We start from the raw sequence: 19556 nt of genomic DNA, 5'->3' as shown, positions 1-19556 counted from the left end.
ACTGCACGGGAATCTGGGCCCAACGAGCAGAGCCTGCTGAATCGCCATCGGACCAGTCAGATCAGTCTATCTGACAGAGGCAGGCTCTGGGCGGGCGTAACATGATGAGGACAGCGCTGTGCCGTATGGAGTTGAAAAGTTAACAGCCAAGATGGCCGCTGCCGAAGGACCGCGCCCATTCAGTTTAGCTTTGAAAGAAATGCTAAGCCAACTACACTTATCTTTTTCCTTGAGAGAGGAACAGAAGACTGCCCTAGAAGTCTTCGTTTCCAGGAAGGACGTTTTTGCCGTTTTGCCAACGGGATAAGGCAAAAGCATAATATATCAGTTAGCCCCACTGGTCGGCAAACCAATGGGGCTTACTGCAATGAATCCTTCACCTTGTTTTTTGCTCTGATTGGCCATCGTGATATCCAGTTGCGTGCAGCCGCATTTGAAATGCCTCATTTAGTGCTGCCTCTTGGGTAGGAAGGGTGTATCGATGAGGGCCAGACTCAAAATCTTTCTAGATTTGAGTCTGGATTTCCAGGCTAAGTTGTTGCTTAAGCTAGAACAAACCTTGATAGAAGTGTTAGATAACAAAATGCCTTCTAATGAATCTTTTTTTAATGGTCAGATGAGCTTTGAAAGGTACTAGTACAGACTACCAATCCTCTTTTAAGGTATGAGGACTAAGGTATGAGTAGTCAGTTTTCCTGTCGTTATTTTTGTGGTTGTTTTTATTATAGATTAACGTTTTTGTTATGCACTGTAATTTTTTGGCATTTAGCCCTCATTTGACAGAAGACACAGGCATGAATCATTTGTACATATGGGCGGATTATGAGACAGTGGGCGCCTGGGCATAGATATGCAAAGGGCCCCTCCACCTCTCCTACATGGTAGCAAAATGCATAAACTTTGTGGTTGTTATGTGTCTCTTTGTAGTCAATATGTGTCTCTTAATGGTTGTTTTGTGTCGTGTTGTTGTTTTGAAGTTAGTTTGGTCTTTTTATGTCTTCTTGAGGTAACGTTGTGTGTTTATTGGTTGTTTTGTGTCTCTTTGTGGTTGTTTTGCTAATTTTTGTCGGGGGGGGTTTTGTGTGTCTTAGCAGTTTCTTTGCATCTGTGGTCTTTTTGTGTGTCTTTGTGTCCTGGTCATTTGGTCCGTACGTGTTTATTTGAGTGAAAGTTTGGGCACCAATTGACAAAATGACTCCATAGCGCCCCCCTACAAAATTGCAATGAAGTAACCCTTGTGGTTTGTTTCACTTAGATGTGTGAAAAAGGACCTTGTGGTGGATTTGCGTCTCTTTGTAGTTATTAAGCATCTTTTTGTGGTTTTGTGTCTCCTTGTGGTTATTGTCTTTTCGTAGTCATTTAGGGCTTGTTAAAGGATTTTTGTGTCTTCTTGGGGTAATTTTGTGTCTTTATTGGTTGTTTTGTGTCACTTTGTAGTCAAGTTGTGTGGATTTGTGTCTGTTTTGCTCATTTTTGTAGTTATTTTGTGTCTCTTTGTATTTTCCTATCATCTCTTCGTGGTCTCTCGTGTCTCTTGATGGGCATTTTGGGCATCTTCCTGGTCAGTTGATCGGTACGTGTTTATTTGAGTGACAGTTTGGGCCCCTGGGCCTGTGCCTGGTAGCCCTTTAAGTATTTCATCCATGTGCTCGAGCACCGACTGGGTTGGGGACCCTGTTGTAATACAAGTAATTCTAAATATTTATGAAATAGAAATGCATTTTTGAGGTGCGAAATGTGTTTGAAAACTCACAAAACTATAATAAATAATAAAAATAATAAAGTATGAAAAACTTTATTATTTATGGTTTTCATGCTTGTGTGTGACAAAATGATACGTGGTTGTTTTGCATCTTTGTCGTCATTTAGGTCTTGATGAGGTAATTTTGTGTCTTGGTAAGGTAATTCTGTGTCTCTTGGAGGCAAGTTTGTGTCTCCTTTTGGTTGTTTTGTGTCTCTTTGCATTTATTTGTGGTCTTTTTGAGTCTCTTCCTGGTTGGATCTTGTTTGTGAAAGCTGAGGGGGGAGGGTACAGAAAGAATGGGATGATATCCATTTCCCGGCCAGAAATGAACCAGGAAAGTTAGTTGGTACAGTATGTGCCTTTGACCACTAGGATATGGGAGAGCCTGTGCACTTAAATTTTCTGTGTGCGAGGCTGCTCTTTTAGGTCTCTAGTTCTAATTAGATAGTTGTTAAAGACATCTTGAGTTGTATATATAGTTGAAGTACTGACTGTGCTTTTATCAGTCCCGTTAAACCCCCTGATAGAGTCCCTGTGCTGAAACACATTGGTTGAATGAAGCACAGACACTTTCAGCGAGTCATTAAGTGCTGCCAAGTTATTTTTCACATTTGGTTCTTTGTTACTTGAGCACCTACTCGACTGATGAGGCAGCGACAGGCTACACGCTCTTTGTATGCGTCAGCTGAGGTTGACAGAAGAATTACCCACTAATTACGTACAGAACATTAAATTGTGTGTACATTCTGTGTCAATAGGAATTAATGAGTATGTGACTTGTGGAAGGTAAGTCATCCAAACAGAGGCAAGAATAATGAGCTGATTTGACTGATGCAGATTGTGAAAGAAGTTAAATGAACATGTACAAACAATGGCGTGTAGCTGATACTTTTGTAGACATTCACTTTAATTTAACTCCTACGATTTGCTCTCTGAAGCGAAGTGAGACTGAAAAGACTGTGAAGGCGATGCTATTGACTTCAGCTACACATCTTATTTTAGAGTTTGTCACTGACGATCCAATCGGAGTCAGAGGTCTGGGACTTGTCTCACAGAGTCAGCACATTGCACATTTGCACTCAAGGGTTTGGCTTCAGACACTCACCTAATGATATGCTGGAACATTTCCCAGTGCTACCTTTGAATAGACATTTGTCATTAACCGTGGCATGCAACAGTCAGGAGGATGACCACAAAATTCATCATTCTCTGCCCGCATGATGGTTGAAGCAGATCTCCCTCTCTTATTCTAGCAGTCATCTATCTTTGGCGTGTACTTGTGGTGCTGCTGAAGGAAAGAGATGAAGGTAAATCTTTGATTCGGCGGAGCCACAGTAACATTTGTGGATACATTTCGCTTGCGATGACAGATGTGTAGACACACACACCGCCACGGGAAAAAGTGATGAAATGAGGAGAAACTCCGGCTGTATTGTTCTTGTTTCTTAAAGAAGACTTATGTGTTCAGGCTGATAAAATAGAAGAAAAAAGATTTTTGCCTTCATGCATTATACATGAGAGCCAGGCAGGAAGCTTTTATTCCTCATGTGTGTGCGCCTCATCACTTGTTTAGCCACGTTGTAGTACACGTTCACCGAGCAGAGCTATAGCTATAGGGTGTGCTCACTGATACAAACCCTAATCATTCTTACTCTGTTTCCATAGAGACAAGGGAAAATACAGAATAGATGTGATTAATTGCCTCTATAGGATGTGTACTTGCATGTAAATGGGCATTTTGCCTTTCGCTGCTTCAGAGATCACATGCGAAGCACATATGTTGTCAGCTATTGGCTGTAGTGAAGCGGATTCCAGTTCAGGAAAACTTTTCGTCACATATGCAAATCATGTCATGAGATGCATTCCTCCAGGTTTATTTCCACTGCGGCTCTGTGCCACACACACTGACTCATCCTCTGGCAGTGGGTATTATATAGTATTTTACAGAGATGTGATTTAGTGCTAACTCTGCAGAGAGAGGTCATCTGGCGGTGGCGCCCTCCCAGCATCTCTCTAATGGACTGGAAGAGATTCACTCGCAAATCAAACAAACCAGGCGGAAGAAGCTCAAGAACAACACACACACACTGTGGCCAGTTTGAAATTAGTTGTCCTGCTGTGAGTAACAAATAAGGCGGCTTGTTTATGAACAGCCCTACCGCTGCGCATTGTTATATGACAACAATGAAATTGTCCAATTGCATTTCGATTCAATCACTTCGCCTCAATGTTCTTTGACCTGTGAAGCACAGAGCTGAAAGAGACGGGTGATTTCAGAGTCTTACCCAAAGATTAAACGTCTTGATTGAGAATGGCGTGGGAGAAAATCCATCTGTACTTAAAACCACTTAAACAATCGGAGAGGATTTGGATTTGAGATTAATCTGCTCATATTTTTGCAAAAATGAAGTCCGTTTGAGGAGGATGAAAGAAGCAAAGATTCCAAATCCCTCTATTTGGGGATTAGAATCAAATCTCTGCACTGTAAAATCGGGCTGAAATGACACCTTCAATTTTTCTTCTGATGGAGAAGTTTAACAAAAGGGAGTCAATGTAACTAAAACTACTATCATTTAATTTATATAATTATTTAGCCCAAACATTAAACTGATAGTGAAGTATTTATAATATATATTAATGATGAAAATTATTTATTTTTTATTTTTTGCTCAGAAAGGGAGGTTAATCTAATTTTAATCTCATCCAGCCCTATACTTTACCCAGATTTCTTGTTGAATTGACGTGTTGCATCAGTTTGTACTTCTTCAGGTGTTCTTTTTTTGTCAGCTTTAGTTTAAATTTTAGCGCCTTTGGTCATTCTCATCCAACTTCTTAAAAAATTTGGAATGTGTATCTATTGTCTGTCAATCTCAGAACCCATCAGCTATTAGTCTAGTCTGAGGACAATAAACATCTGGGGGGCAAAGGCCAGTATTTTGGAGGTTCTGGTGTAGCCAGTAGATATCCAGGCCAAGACTTCCTGTCCAGTGCTAACATATGTATAAACACATATGTGCATATGATGCAGAAACATGTAAAAAAAACTAATTAAAAGCCAATGTGTTACAAAATTGCATTAGGCCAATACGTTCCACCTCTTTTGCTCTCTATACAAACAGCTTACCTGCTGCCCAAAGTGCTACTGGTCAGTGTTACTCAGACTTTAAAAGGAAACCCGAACGCTCCTGATACCAAAATCTTGTCCTGTTACCCACATATGCAGAGATCTAGGACCAGCTGCACAAAACACCTTAAGTTTTCTCCTTAAGTACGACACCTAATTTCTCCTAAGATGAGGGTCTTACGCAGTTGCACAGAATCGCTTAAAAGGTTTCCTTAGTTACAGAAAAACTCATTTACTGAATTGAAAGAGATTTTACAATGGTAAAAGTTTACATGGAGATTGTTTGTTTGCTTGGACTTAAGCTTGTGATGCCCGTTATAGTCTCACAAAGAAGAATAGGAGACAAGAAAACCATACTAGTCAGAGGAGTAGAGATTACACTTCTGGAGGAATACATTCATAGAAAGCACAGACTACAAAGTACATTTGATCCCCAAATACCAGAAAACAGAAATCGTTTGTAGGAAGAAACTACAACAAAAATTAATTCAGTCTAATCTATAGTGTAAAATCAAAAGTGCGTCCATTGGGTTCTCCTGCTTGCAGAACACTCAGTCAGAGGTACAGTCAGTAGTTTTTTTTGTTTACCTTGCTTTGGTTGCAAAGGTCTTTGTGCAACAGTCTATGGATTCCTTAAGTATAGGACCAAGACAAGGAGAAAACTATACATACTTATGTGAACCTGTTAAGGAAACCTTAAGGAGAAGACCTAAGGGTTTTTTGTGCAACCGATTTTATTTTAAGGAAACCTTAACCAGGACTTTAAGGAAAATATTAACTGATGCAACCAACCCCTGTTTTCTAGAGATCAATTACTTGTTCTCAAGCTAAAATAGTAAAATTACAAAGCTTTATTGTTTTGCCCAATCACATATCACCTTTTCACTGCACATTCACAGTGTGTCTGCTCCATTTATAGAGCCAGAGTTTTTTACAGAACTGTTGAAAAGACCTTCATTTTGAGTACATTGACCTTTTGTATTCTGTGTTGGCGTTTTCATTGAGAGCATTGTCTTTGCAAAACTAGAACAAACATGACAAAGGTGTTAAAGTAAGTGGTAAGATAACTGCAGAACCAATATGCAGTATTACTTACATGGCCGACCAGTACACAGTGAATCCAGCTCACAAGAACACAGCAAATCCCCCGCACCCTGTATAGTCTGACTATGCACTCTTACCTTCAGGGTGCAGGTATGACATGCTCAGGATCAGGACTAAAAGAGGCGCACATCATTTGTCCCATGCAATTTTTTGATTTCCAGTGATGATGGTTTTTATGTTGCTTGTTAATGATGCTTGTTTTTACTGTATGCTATGTGTTGTTGGTAATTATGCTCAACTGTGCAAAGCAAATTCCCTTTAGAGCATTAAAGATTTCATTCATTCATTCAGTTTTGCTAAATAATCGTTGCACTTTTCCTAGTTGACTGAAACCACAAACAACCTTGAATAACGTAATGCCTCTTAAATTCCTCTTCTGTTCCTTCTTGTTGTATCAGACAACATCAGACCTGTCATGCTGAGAGACACCGCTCTAATTATTTTATGATTTGCATCCGTTGTTGTTGGAGAGTCCGTACCCGACACAAGGTTACAGATTTGATCCACTTCGATGCCAACTTGTTTCTGTTAACAGCAAGTGCCATCTTGTGTCTGTCAAAGTGTCAGTGAGCGAGCCACTGAACCCCTGGCTGCTTGTCTAGGTCTCCCTGGATAAATGCATGAATTAAAAACTGACTGACTCATTACATTCTGTTGCTGTACTCTGTTTGAGTCTAGCAGACAAATTTACTGTTCTTTGCTGGAGTCTGTTGTCATTCGGGCTTTCTATAAGCCCCCTGTAGCTTCTTTCCCCTACATCTCCAATAGTATTGTGCTGTCAGTGCATTATGATTCATGCCTAATGACAATGTGGTATTTTTAGTTACACTAATAACTTTCTGTGTTGTATAATTAAACTGATGGAAATATGCATGAAATCATGCACACATGCAGTTGCACACAGGCTTCTAGGTAACAGATACCCTGCATGCTATAGCCTTAGTGAATTCATTGAGAATCAGAATTAATGGCCTATACAATCACTTATGCTGGAGCCCAAAGGCATAATCATTTCATCCTCAGGGAGAGCACATGTAGCCGCACTCGCATAAGACGTTTTAGTTTGAGCTATTAAAGCAGCAATGGGAGATGGGCCAAGCCTTCATTTCTAGTTTAGCGTCCCATAAAGGTAGCACAAATGGAGCAGTTACTCATGCTATACAGCCTCTCTCATGGCCTGTTCCTTGTCAAAATGGCTACTTTTTTTCCCTTCAAACTTGACTTTATTTTTCAGTTATCTTTGCCATCATATTGATAGATTTACTACAACTTTATATGTGGCTCACAATTTAATCTAAAAACAATTTAAAGGTATTTACAGAGTGACAAAACTATTTAAAAAGGTTAAAGCAGAGAGACAGACAGGCAACACACAGTAAAATCTTATCTCAGCAGAGATGTCTTGTTTTCTTTCTTAAAGGTCCAGTGTGTAGGCTTTAAAGGCATCTGCTGGCAGAAATTGCATGTAACATTCACAACTATGTTTTCATTAGTGTATAGACCCTTTTAGGGCCAACGTCACAATGACGTCAGTTTGTTAGCTGGAGGCATGACTCACCACCACAGGGCTGTAGGCTACATAGGAGTCTTAAGATGTGGTCTTGTTGTGTTATTGGGAGCCAGAATAGAAGGAGTCTGGCTCAAAACTTGAATGTTATCACATACCAGCTGCCACTGCTCGTCAACACAAACGAAGACAACTACTGTATGGTTAAATATGTTAAGACGAAATGACTGGACGAAATGCTCACATGTGCCGTTCACACTTCATATCAAGTTAGGGAAAAGGTATTTACTGTTGTAGGGATGAATAAAGTTATGTGTATTAATAGTTATCATGTACATCCCATCAGAAATTGGGGAGGTGTTAAGAGGAATTTTGGGTTTGTCTGTAATGCTAACTTTTTAGCACTTAAGCTAAGGTTAGCTTCGATAGCAAAACAAACTGGAAGAAACCGTTCAAGTGTCGTCCTCCTTTGTAAGATTGACATAGTAACCAACCACAAAGCTTCCTGTGACATCATCCATCCACTGAGTGAGAGCATACAGGTTGGCCAGTCTGGTCCCGTTGGTTAGTGTTTACTTTTTCAAGTAATGCCCGTGGTCCTGGAGAGTGAGTGACCTCACATGGTGCATTTGTAAATTCAGTCTGACGCTCTACAGTAAAATGAGAGTTCTGTTGGTCGAAGAAATGGAGCATTATATTTCTGTATGAATTAATGAACAGTTAAGTTAATCACACATTCACCCAGCTCGGTGCTCTGCTGCTCAGTCTCCCCAGACAGAGTGTCCGAGAGTGGAGTGCTCTGGATAACCGAACCATACATAGCGGTACATAACCAACAGTCATGTTTGTGCCAGAGTGCACTCCGTCACTCTGACTGAGTATGTCTGAATGCACCACTTGCATCATCTTCCTCCACTGTCTTAAACAAGCTAACAGAACTTGCTAGCTAGCGCTACCTCTGTGGAGAACTGTTTTGCCTCCAGCTAAGCCCCGCCCACCAAAAAACATCACACTTTACTATCAGTAAAAGGGTCTAAAATCACCTGAGAATTAGAATTGCTGTGTTTTTGTTACTTTAGAATGAGCTGTTTATATACGTGAGGGCCTCTTCCACAGAGTCCGCCATGTTGTTACATGTTGTTACAGGTATTGGCTACAGTAGCCCAGAACGGACAAGTCAGGCACTGACTCTAGATAGGGACATTCACAAGTCTCTCACTTTCGCTTTGGGCATTGTAGTTTTCGGGTCCATGTCATTGGTTCGACAGCCCATTGGTTCGACATCCCATTTCATTGGTTCGACAGCCCATTGGTTCGACATCCCATTAGTCCGACTGTCCGCGGTGCTGAAAGGCTTCTGAACGGGGCGTATGGTGCGCCGCAACCGGCTTGAGGCGGAGCAGGCTCACAGCTTATGTGTTTGTGACTTTCTTTTTCATTTTAACCCACACCATGATCTTTTCCTGACCCTAACCAAGTGGTTTTTGTGCCTAAACCTAACCAGACCTTAACCACAGGGCATCATGATGATTTCGGAACGGACTTAGGAACAATGAGTTTAATATGGTCGGAACAATGGGATGTCGAACCAATGGGCTGTCGAACCAATGGGCAGTTCCCGTAGTTTTCTACACGCTTGGCATATAGGAGCAGTTTCACTTCTGCAACATCTGTGTTATATGCAACTAAATCTTACACACTGGACCTTTAAAGGAGCTCTACACAATATTCAGAGCGTATCTGTGATCCAGAGGTTGTCAGCTCCCAGGTGACTGAGCCGGTGGCTAGTAACTAACAGCGCTAACAGTGAGAACAGTGCTAACAACAGCAACAGTGCTGACAGAGCTAACGGCGTTAACCAGGGGGAACTGGAGGGTAGGCGCTATGCTTCTGCAATGCCACTGTCCTGATATCAGCAGTAACTGCCGTATGAGCTCAGTGCAGAGTGGCGGAAATTGGCGAGCCAGTGGGATACACACAGGACTCTAATGCACTTACATGCATGCATGACCGGACTGTCTACCACAGAAACAAAGACAGAAGGTTTGATTAGTCTACAACACACACAGAGGGAGCATGACGTCATTCTCAGCTCAGGACACCATTACTCTGCTATATCTTTAGATAGCAAATAGTTGTTTGCTGCTATATTAATGCTTTGAATCTCATTTAGAGCTCCTTTAAGGATGATAGTGTTGATGCAAACTATTTTAGCAGGTTGGCTGTCCCATGCTTTAAGTACTGAATGCTTTATTGCTGTATTTAAAATGGGAATCTTAAGTAGTCTTTTGACCCAAGGAATTATTCTGGTTGATAACTGGAAGCATGCCAGGTATGTAATCAAGGGCCAAATTTTTATAGATCAGGAACTTAAAGTCAATTCTGTAATGAACAGGTAGGCAGTGGAGATGTTTCAAAACCAGTGATATGATTAAATTGTGTGGTGCTTGTCGGTGTGTCCTCTGACTGCAGCTCCATAGTGCAGATGAGAATAAAAAAAGTTGATATGGTCAGCTGAGTTGTCCTCAGTTATTGAAGTGCCCTCATAGCGATAAATTTAATGAGCAGCTGTAAGTGGTACAGCAAGTGCTGTCCAGACTTTTCTGCCCTGGGCGTGCCCTCTAAGGCATTACGTTTTTGGGGTTATTCATCTACCTTTCTCATTTTCGCGAACGTGATATCTCAAGAACGCTTTCAGGGAATTTCTTCAAAATTGGCACAAACATTCTCCCGGTCTCAAAGATGAACTGATTAGATTTTGGTGGTTAGAGGTCAAGGTCTGTGACCACTTCCTTCTGAAACTTCTGAACTTGATATCTTAAGAATGTATTGCTTGAATTTCTTCAAATGTGGCACAAACTAGAAATGACATATGTATGACATATCAGGAGCTAGTTGGCTAATTTGACTTGGAAGGGAGGGGAGAATTCTGGAAATATCTTCAGCTAAGGAGCAGTATAGGGAGCCAGGGGTTTAGAGGAGCCAGTATGATACAGAAGCTCTTTGACTCACCATGCATACCACAGAGTGCTTCATTGCTCTACAAAACCATTATAAATACACAAAATGATAAGTGTGAGAATCTAAGGTTAATTTGGCAAAGAGACTTAGGACACAAAATTGGAGAGGTGACATGGCAGGATATAATATCCAGTACTGGCTGGGCCACAAGAGATATTAAAAGCAAATGTATTCATTACAAAATTATACATAGATACTAATACACCCTTTCAAAGCTATTTCAGATGGGTCTGATACACAATAGAAATTGTTGGAAATGTAAAGTTGCAATGGGCACACTCTTGCACACTATGTGGGAATGCTCTGTGTCTCTTCTCTTCTGGAAGTGCTGGTGAAACTTGGTAAATGGGTAGAGCTCCATTTCCACACTCCACCAGCTGTATCTAGGGCTCAGTTTGGTTTATTAGTAAATGGTTTCATTACTGCAGCAAGAGTTGTTTTAAGGTACTGGGGCAAAAAAACAACTGAATTCACTGAATGGATTAGACTTGTGACAGAAACGGCTCCCTTTGAATGTTTACTGGCTTGAATGAGTAACACAACAGGGAAATTTGCTGAAGTTTGGGATAACTTCTTTCTATTTATTGAAAGCTGGTGTGTGTCATCTGTTTCAAGGAAAAACACTAAAAATTTAAATGACAAAAAATTTGGCACAAACGACCACTTGGATTAAGGATGAACTGGTTAGATTTTGGTGGTCAAAGGTCAAGGTCACTGTGACCTTGTGTCAGTCTAATTTCTATTAACGCAACATTTCAAGAATCACTTGAGGGAATTTCCTTGAATATGGCACAAACATCAACTGGGACTCAAGGATGAACTGATCAGATTTTGGTGGTCAAAGGTCAAGGTCACTGTGACCTTGCAAAACATGTATTTTGGCCATAACTCAAGACTTCATATGCTAATTGTGACAGCATTTCACACAAAAGAAGAAAAATGTGAAGTGATGACATTTTATATCCAAAAGGTCAAAGGTCAGCTTCACTGTGACATCATAATGTTCTGCCATTATTCAGTGTCATTACTCAGGACCAGAAGGGAAGACATTTTGTCAGACAGTGAATTGGTGACACTAATTTTGGGTGCCCATGGCTACATATGAGTCTCGACAGACATGGATGTAAACTGTAGCTGCCACCTGAGTGGTTTGCAGAGGTATACTACCACAAGGCACACATTTTAGTAACTGTAAATTATACAGTAAATATTCTTATAGAAAGACAGTAGAATTAAAATCATGCTGTAAGGTACAGCATTTCTTTTGTGTTACTTTACTTTCTTATGGAAAGCACCTATGCCCTTGCTCGTCAAGATGTGGGCGGCTGCATTTTGAATGTGCTGAAGCTACTGAATGGCTTTTATGTTGCAGTAATAGTCTGCAAGAGTAGTGTTTTCAAATCTCACAGGGACAGAAATCATCATCATTTTTTAAAATATTTCTGAGAAGGCTACTTTGGTGATTGTGCTGATCTAAGAAATAAAAAAGTGATTAGCATTAAGTAGTCCTACAGGACCAGGACTCCAAATATGCACAGTAGCCAACACTTGCAACCTTTTTCTATGGTCCAACGAACAGAACTGCTGAAATGGCTCTATATGTGCCTGAAACTCTTAAAAAGTGTTGGACAGACTTTCCTAGCTGTTGACTTTAAGAGGCACTGGCACAGTGTTGCGTTTCACACACTCGGGGCAAAATCAACAGTGATGATTCCTGTGCATGCTCTGCAGATTTAAACATGACAGCTGCTGAGGACAAGAAAACACCAAGATCTTGTTTTTTATTCGAGTTTGGACCTGAATCCATCTACAGTGTCCCATACTTTTTTTTCTCATCCTGTCATGTTTTGGTCACGCCTCAAGCTTTCCTGTCAGTGAGTCTTCCTGCAGCCTCCCAACGTGTTATTTATTTACTGTTCCTGCAAGCTCTGATGTCTGTCTCCTCACTCCTCACTGCTCATTTTATACCTCATCTCTCCTCTGCCATAGTCACTTGTAATCACACCATCATTACTCTGGCACATAAGGTCTAGCTAATTAGTCCAATCATTATTATAATTACAGATCAGAGGGGCATGATCAGGAAGGTTAGGCAAGGTTTCCAGCCTGTGTCTGCACCCTTACCCACACTGAATATGTGATTACCATTATTCCCTCCAAGCCCAGGAATAGAAAAGTCAAGTCAAAAGTTCTTGGTGAGGTTTCTGTCTTTGTTCTTTTTTGGTTGATTTTTTGGGGGTCCAGTTATTAGTATGCTTCAACCACAGCAAATTATGGATCCTCACAAGAATGCTGCACATTTGGCCTCTGAGAGGGAGCTTCTGTGGATTTGTGTGTTTTTGGATGGTTTCCAGTGTCAGTATGTTCCCACAGAGACGCTGATCTATATGGATATGCTGTTTGACACAGACTCTTTAGTCACCATAAGAGTGCAATAGATCTTTCAGCATGGTGGATGTTACTGTCGCTGAGTGTGGAGAGAAAATAACAGAAGCAATCTGCAGACTTGCAGCATCTGTGTGTTTGTGTGCGTTCGCTTGTCCTACAGTAGTACAGCTGAGCATTTACAGCCATTGGATGGTCCGCTAAACAAATTTTTTATACTTCTTTTTGACAGTGGTAAATCCATAGACTGTATAAAAGAAGTGGACATAGCATCTTGGCCTTAAATTTCAACCAGCTTTGTATCAGTGTAGGTAGTAACAAAAAAATTGTAAAACTTCAATTGCCAGCAAAAACATGTCAGCCAGCAGATTTTTGCTGGCTCTTGTGCTGTTGCTTGAACAACAGATTGTACTACCCGCTGCCACCGTGGACACAAAGCATATAGAAGTGGATTGAGAGTGAAAGCCACCCCATGCTGCTCCAGTGTGTGATTTTAGACAGCATGCCGGCATTGTGTCAGCATAAGAGACGTGACAAGCTAGACATTTAACACAATTGCAGTCGGCCTCTAGTGTGACAAATATCATATGCTTCTGCGGTGCTCCATAAAAACAACAATGGCATAACATGGCAATAATAACAATTGTTTGCTGTCCCTGTCATATGGCAGCTGATCTCATTTTCTGCACGGAGGGTAAGGAGCTCCCGGACTTCATTGTTTTTGCGGACATTTTCGGCCACTGTTCATCTTCTTTGAGTTAGCTGCTAACTGATATCAGCTGCTTTTTAAATCTCCCACATTGGGTCACACATATAACACGTCGTCAAAATGTCACCCCTGTTGCACCTATGATCCCGTCCTTCCGGCTGTCCCTTTTTTGGCAGACCTTGTTAAGGCACTGTTACTACCTCCAATGCCAGCTTAAAGGCAAGACAACTCTCTCCCCCATTCCACAATTGTACCTTTTGTACAGAAGGGCGAGGTGGCATAATGTCTGGAAATTTCCACGAGGTGCCAGTTTAAAATGGGCTTCTCTCTCTCTCTGTCAAACAGAGATCAAATGGTAAAACTTTGTGGTGCTGATCAAATATGAAAGATTCTGGTACTGCGTTGCCTAATTCTCACCTCACATGTTTTCGGAAACATATTTTACTGCACTGTGTAGCTGTAATACAAGATTCTTTGTCACAAGCCGGCCGTGATATTGTTTTTCGGATGAGCCTGCCAAAAACAGCTCACATTACATTACCCTCCAGCAGGAGCATTTATTGGTGTGGTGCACTGCAATCTGGTAGTTGTAGGTTTTCCACTTCTTGAGTAAAAGCAAATGCCACAGCCCTTTATCTCTGTATTCTCTGGTCATGTAGCACCAAATTCAAAAGTAATTGTGTCTTTCTACTGTGTAGACAGCCCAGTTTTGTGAAAAGACCATCTTTCCAGCAGTGAAATACTTCTTGCTAATTGTCTTAAACCTGCATTCTTTCTCATGGCCAGCATGTAAACATTTCTGTAATGAGTATATGCTCTCAATCGCTAGTTTCAATTTTTTTTTCAGTACAGCATGGTGTTCACTTTGTAAATCATGGTCATATTTATTGTAACATACACAATTGTAAACCTGAGACTTCAAAAGTCCACAAACCAGTGGGTGACATCATGGTGGGTTCACACCTGGGTCAATCTGAGATCAGACTGCCATGTCCTCCAAAGTAGAAATGTCATTTTTTGAACATTTCCTCCCACCACAGTAAGAGAGGTCAAGTGAATTTAAAGATTAAATCTTCACCTGGAAATGTTGGTCTAAGACACACTGTGAGATCCGATGCTTCACTAAGCAGCTGCGTTGATTCCTTGTTGACACATGATGGAACAAAATTGCATGGACATTTATTTAAGCACTTTACCAAATCGCTTTAGCTACACAGCATGCATCATGCTGAAGCCCATCCAGATTTTAGGTTAGGTTGCCCTACCGTCTGCATTTCTGAATATGCACACATAGACGCACACACAGTGAGATAAGATTGTTAAATTTAAGACGCTGTGATGGAATCATGCCCAGCTTTTGACTGCCTTATCTGCAGTGCATAGAACACATAATAAACAGTCATTGCTCAGCATTGCATGAGTTATTTCTGCATCTATTTTATTATGCATTGAACATATTGAGCACTCTGTCATGCTCACTTTCCATCCCATTGTTGCATGTAAGGAGTTGCTCTCTATAAAGCATTTTTTTTTCTCCAATTTTGTCAGAAATTCCATATTGTAAATCCCACATACTGTATCAACCACAACAATCAGCAGCGGGCTCCATGCCACTCTCATAAAATCTCCAGCAGGATTTTCTGTCCTGCAGAAAAACATAAAGATTGTTCCAGAGAGATGGCTCAGCACAGAATTATAGAAAATAAATCACATTGTAGACTGTCAGCTCATCACCCACAACATTGTGTTTTATCAGCTAAAATGATCCGCACTCAAGAAGAACCGACTGAACTCATGAGTGGGCATGTTTATTATTTATGTTTATAGATCTATTCATTTTGCAATCATTCGCGAATCGTTGGCTCTGCTTTCTTTTGAATTTGGGCCCATGACAAAGTTGATTTATTGTTTAGTTTTAATTAGTTAGAGCTTAAAGCATCTTTTGTGGTCACTCAGCTTTGGCCTTTTGTCATTTTTTTACAACAGTTGACAGTTCTCTTGAATGGTTATGAAATTCTTGTTGAATCTTGAGTACAAAAAGAAACTGTGATATCAAAATCTTCTTTATTGTTCAAAAGTTACATCGTTTAAAAGTTAAAGACAAAAGTCTATGTACATAAAACAAAAGGATAGAAGTTGATGCCCAAGAAGTCTTTTTTCTTTTTTTTTTATGAAGAAACATACTGTCACTGAGCCAAAAATTCTGTAATATATCCTACTCTCAGTTGTTTTTGGAAGTGTTTTCATTGGCTTTTAGATTCGAATCATGGGTGTTTTGTAGCAACTCGTCTGTGTTTTTCCATTGGCTTTGTAGGATTGAATCATGGGTGTTTTGTAGCAGCCTGTCTGTGTTTTTCCATTCGCTTTTTAGGCTTGGATCATAGGTGTTTTGTAGCAACCCGTCTATGTTTTTCCATTCGCTTTTTAGGCTCAAATTATAGGTGTTTTGTAGCAAAATGTCTGTGTTTATCCATTGGCTTTTTAGGCTCAAATTATATGTCTTTTGTAGCAACCTGTCTGTGTTATTCCATTCGCTTTTTAGGCTTGAATCATATGTGTTTTGTAGCAACCTGTCTGTGTTATTCCATTGGCTTTTTAGGCTTGAATCATATGTGTTTTGTAGCAACCTGTCTGTGTTATTACATTGGCTTTTTTGGCTCAAATTATAGGTGTTTTGTAGCAACCTGTCTGTGTTATTCCATTGGCTTTTTAGGCTCGAATCATATGTGTTTTGTAGCAACCTGTCTATGTTATTCCATTGGCTTTTTAGGACTGAATCATATGTGTTTTGTAGCAACCTGTCTGTGTTTATCCATTGGCTTTTAGGCACAAATTATATGTGTTTTGTAGCAACCTGTCTGTGTTATTCCATTGGCTTTTTAGGCTCGAATCATATGTGTTTTGTAGCAACCTGTCTGTGTTTTTCCATTGGCTTTTTATGCCTGAATCATTGATGTTTTGCAGCGATTTTGGGTGGCTCATGATATCCTAATATATTTAGTCATTCACCACACTAAACTGTTTCAGAGAAATGGTCACAGAAACTGCTGTTTTTCTTAAAAAGAAAAAAATATATATTGAAGATATAGTTGAAAAAATCTTTCAGATGGGAACTTGCAGCAGTAAAATAACTGCTGGAACAATTCATGATTGATGATGATGATGATTGATGATTGCTCACCAATTCGTGTCTTATTGAATCCCTCCAACTGAGAGCAAATCATTCATTTTCTGCACTTCTTAGCTCACAAACTAAAAAAAAAACATAAATACAGCAACATGTTAAACTTGTTCTTGTTCTCGTGCCGTGCCTTGTGGCTGTCACTGCTCTACAATATACAGCAAAGTAACTGTTGTAATGAATGTGTGTAATGGGCAGTCTGGTAAATAGCCTCGATTGCTCTTATCTGCGGGCTAATGATGTCTTGGGCTCCTTTCAATTAAGGTGGGAACGAGGTCACTAAAAGGTTTGCTTCATAGCTCAGCCATTCAGCTTCATTAAAGGCTTTGCGTGTATTCATTAAGGCTCTAGCCACAGGTCCCCGAAGCACATGCTCTGCTTCATTCTTTTTATCCTCTATAAACTAATTAAGAACTTATTAATCCTCCACTAATAGTTTGGGCTCTGGACTCTTTTGCAGAGTCCCCTTGGTTGTAGTTTTGACGTTGGTGTTTCTGTGTGTGAGCCAGACCAAGCAGGGCTGAGATGGAAAACTTTCAGGGTTGCTTAGTCTTAAAAATCACACACTGAGCCATTTTTTCTCTGGGTGCTTAATAATGTCATCATCATGCTTCAGCCGAAACTGAATTTAAAACTTGGAGATGTAACATGATCTAACAGAGGTGTACTTCATATAACCCCAATTAAAGCATCTCCTCAGTTTCTGCCAGCAGAGTGGATTTTAAATTTTAATGATTACTTTTAAATCTACAGTAATAAATAGCTTTTTTATGTTAAAGGAATACTTCACCCCCAAATGACATTTAGTATATCAATTACTGAACTGAAGTCATAGAGGACTGCATTTAACAACAGCAAAACTATATAAAGACATCTGTTTACAAACTCTTCAGCAACTTGTGTAGTATAATCAAAGTCTCATTTATCCAGTTGTATGCTCAGTACAAACAGCCTTTTTTGTTGGGGAACTGAACAGAGAGTGAAACTTATCTATGTTGTCTTTAAAGCCAGACTCCACTGACAAAAACAGTCATTTTACCTCATCAAACATGAGAGCTGCTGGTCTGCCGCTGCCTCGACCTTTTAGTTTGTTGTGTTATTGTGTGACTTTGATAAATTTGAACTAACCCTTTAAAACACCAAAGTCACACAATAATGCAAACAAACTAACTGATAGGAGGCAGCAGCAGACCAGCAGCTCCTGGGTTCAGTGAGGTAAAATGACTGTTTTTGTCAATGGAGTCTGGCTTTGAAGAGAGTTTAGTCTAGATAAGTTTCACTTTCTCTTACATTCTCTGTTGGAAAGGGCTGTCCGTTTCGCAAGTGAGCATACGCCTGGATATATGAGTCAGTGAATGTGTTGATATCCTTTTGCTGGTGTAAACGCACTGACCCCTATGACTTAGTTTTTTGGATTCTTTGTTCACCAGAGTTTTTACCAGTGGAGTAGATTTTAATGATCACTTTTAAATGTACAGAAATAATTTGTTCTTTATATTTACAATGAACCAAATGCATTTATGTTAGCGAATAAAGGTGATGTTTTAAATATTGGTTGGTAACTGCTTTAATTTACCAACTATAGGCTAACTGCCTAAATCTTAACAGCAAACAATCTAAAATTTGCAAATAGCAAGTGAAGAAGCTAATCTAGCAGCTAAAGACCCATATGTTTTCCTCACTTTGCTCACACTTGACATTTATTCGTCAGATTATACCAGGAACACAACTCATGAATGCTAATACATGTCAATAGGACGCATGAATAGGCAGTTGTTTGCTAACAATTGTTTGCTAACACCTCAGTAGCACATGTAAACTAGCTAGATTAGCCTCTTCTCTGATGGTCTTTCTGAGCTTTTCTTGCATTCTTACTTTTAAATTATTTGACTGATACTTGGTAATTTATTTAGATCTAATCTCAGTTTTTTTTGTAAAACTCTTCCTACATTTTTGTAATTGGTATGACAATAAAACAGGCTACAATAGAGTGCTCCAGGGAGGACGTTTATCTGTAGGCTGATGTGGAAGTTAGCATGGCACTGATTCTGTCGTCAAAAAGCCTGTGGGATTTTTAAAATGGATTTTGGATTATTGCTGAAAATAAGCTCTGTGGCAAACAAACATTTATGATACTTCATCTTCACAGACAAACGCCATTTTCATAATGACTGCCTAATTACAATCGCCAGAAGTAAAAAGCTGACGTTTGGCTATAAATTAACTACACTATGATCGCATATCCGAACGTCACCACTGCAAAGCTGTGTTCGGCGCAGCTCAGAGTGGTGACATTCTGTAGTCTTATTTAGTCACTTGTTAGCAACTACCTTTTTTAAGACACATAGAAGCTTCAAAGTTCAGGAGTGGGGTATTTACTGATGTATTTTACGTTGGAGAACAAAACAAGAAAGTCCCTTCAGCTTGTGTTAACCACAGACCTTATTTCAGGTATCTAACTAAAAACCCATTCAAAAAACCCATTGACTTTGAGGCGAAGGAACTGTGAGTGGTAAAAAATGCTAACTCATTTCCAGGTTTTAGGCCTCATCCCTGGGGCACTCTATGATTTAACTTAAGATGAAGAGAGATCCAGAATTTTAGCAGTAAAGCTGTAAAATAAGGAAAGGCTGAGTTGCTGACTGGACTGTCGTGAATTGTTACAGTAATGTACTGTGAAAACTTTGTGCTCATTTAATTTTTCGCTGAACCTAGCCACCTGCTGCACATCAGCGTGTGTCAAATGCATTTCCCCCGCACATTATTTGATTTGGACAGGAA

At 40.0% G+C, this 19556-nt stretch overlaps 1 protein-coding gene across 1 annotated transcript in view; it reads left to right on the top strand.

The window, feature by feature from the left end:
- Positions 1–19556, top strand: part of LOC126397482 (dipeptidyl aminopeptidase-like protein 6) — a 158902-nt gene that overhangs the window by 39426 nt on the left and 99920 nt on the right. The gene's annotated exons all lie outside the window — the stretch shown is intronic.

Source organism: Epinephelus moara, chromosome 11, assembly GCF_006386435.1.
Source record: "Epinephelus moara isolate mb chromosome 11, YSFRI_EMoa_1.0, whole genome shotgun sequence".
Lineage (NCBI taxonomy): Eukaryota > Metazoa > Chordata > Actinopteri > Perciformes > Serranidae > Epinephelus > Epinephelus moara.
Note: the sequence above shows the minus strand (reverse complement) of the source record. Positions and strands in the feature narration are given on the sequence as shown.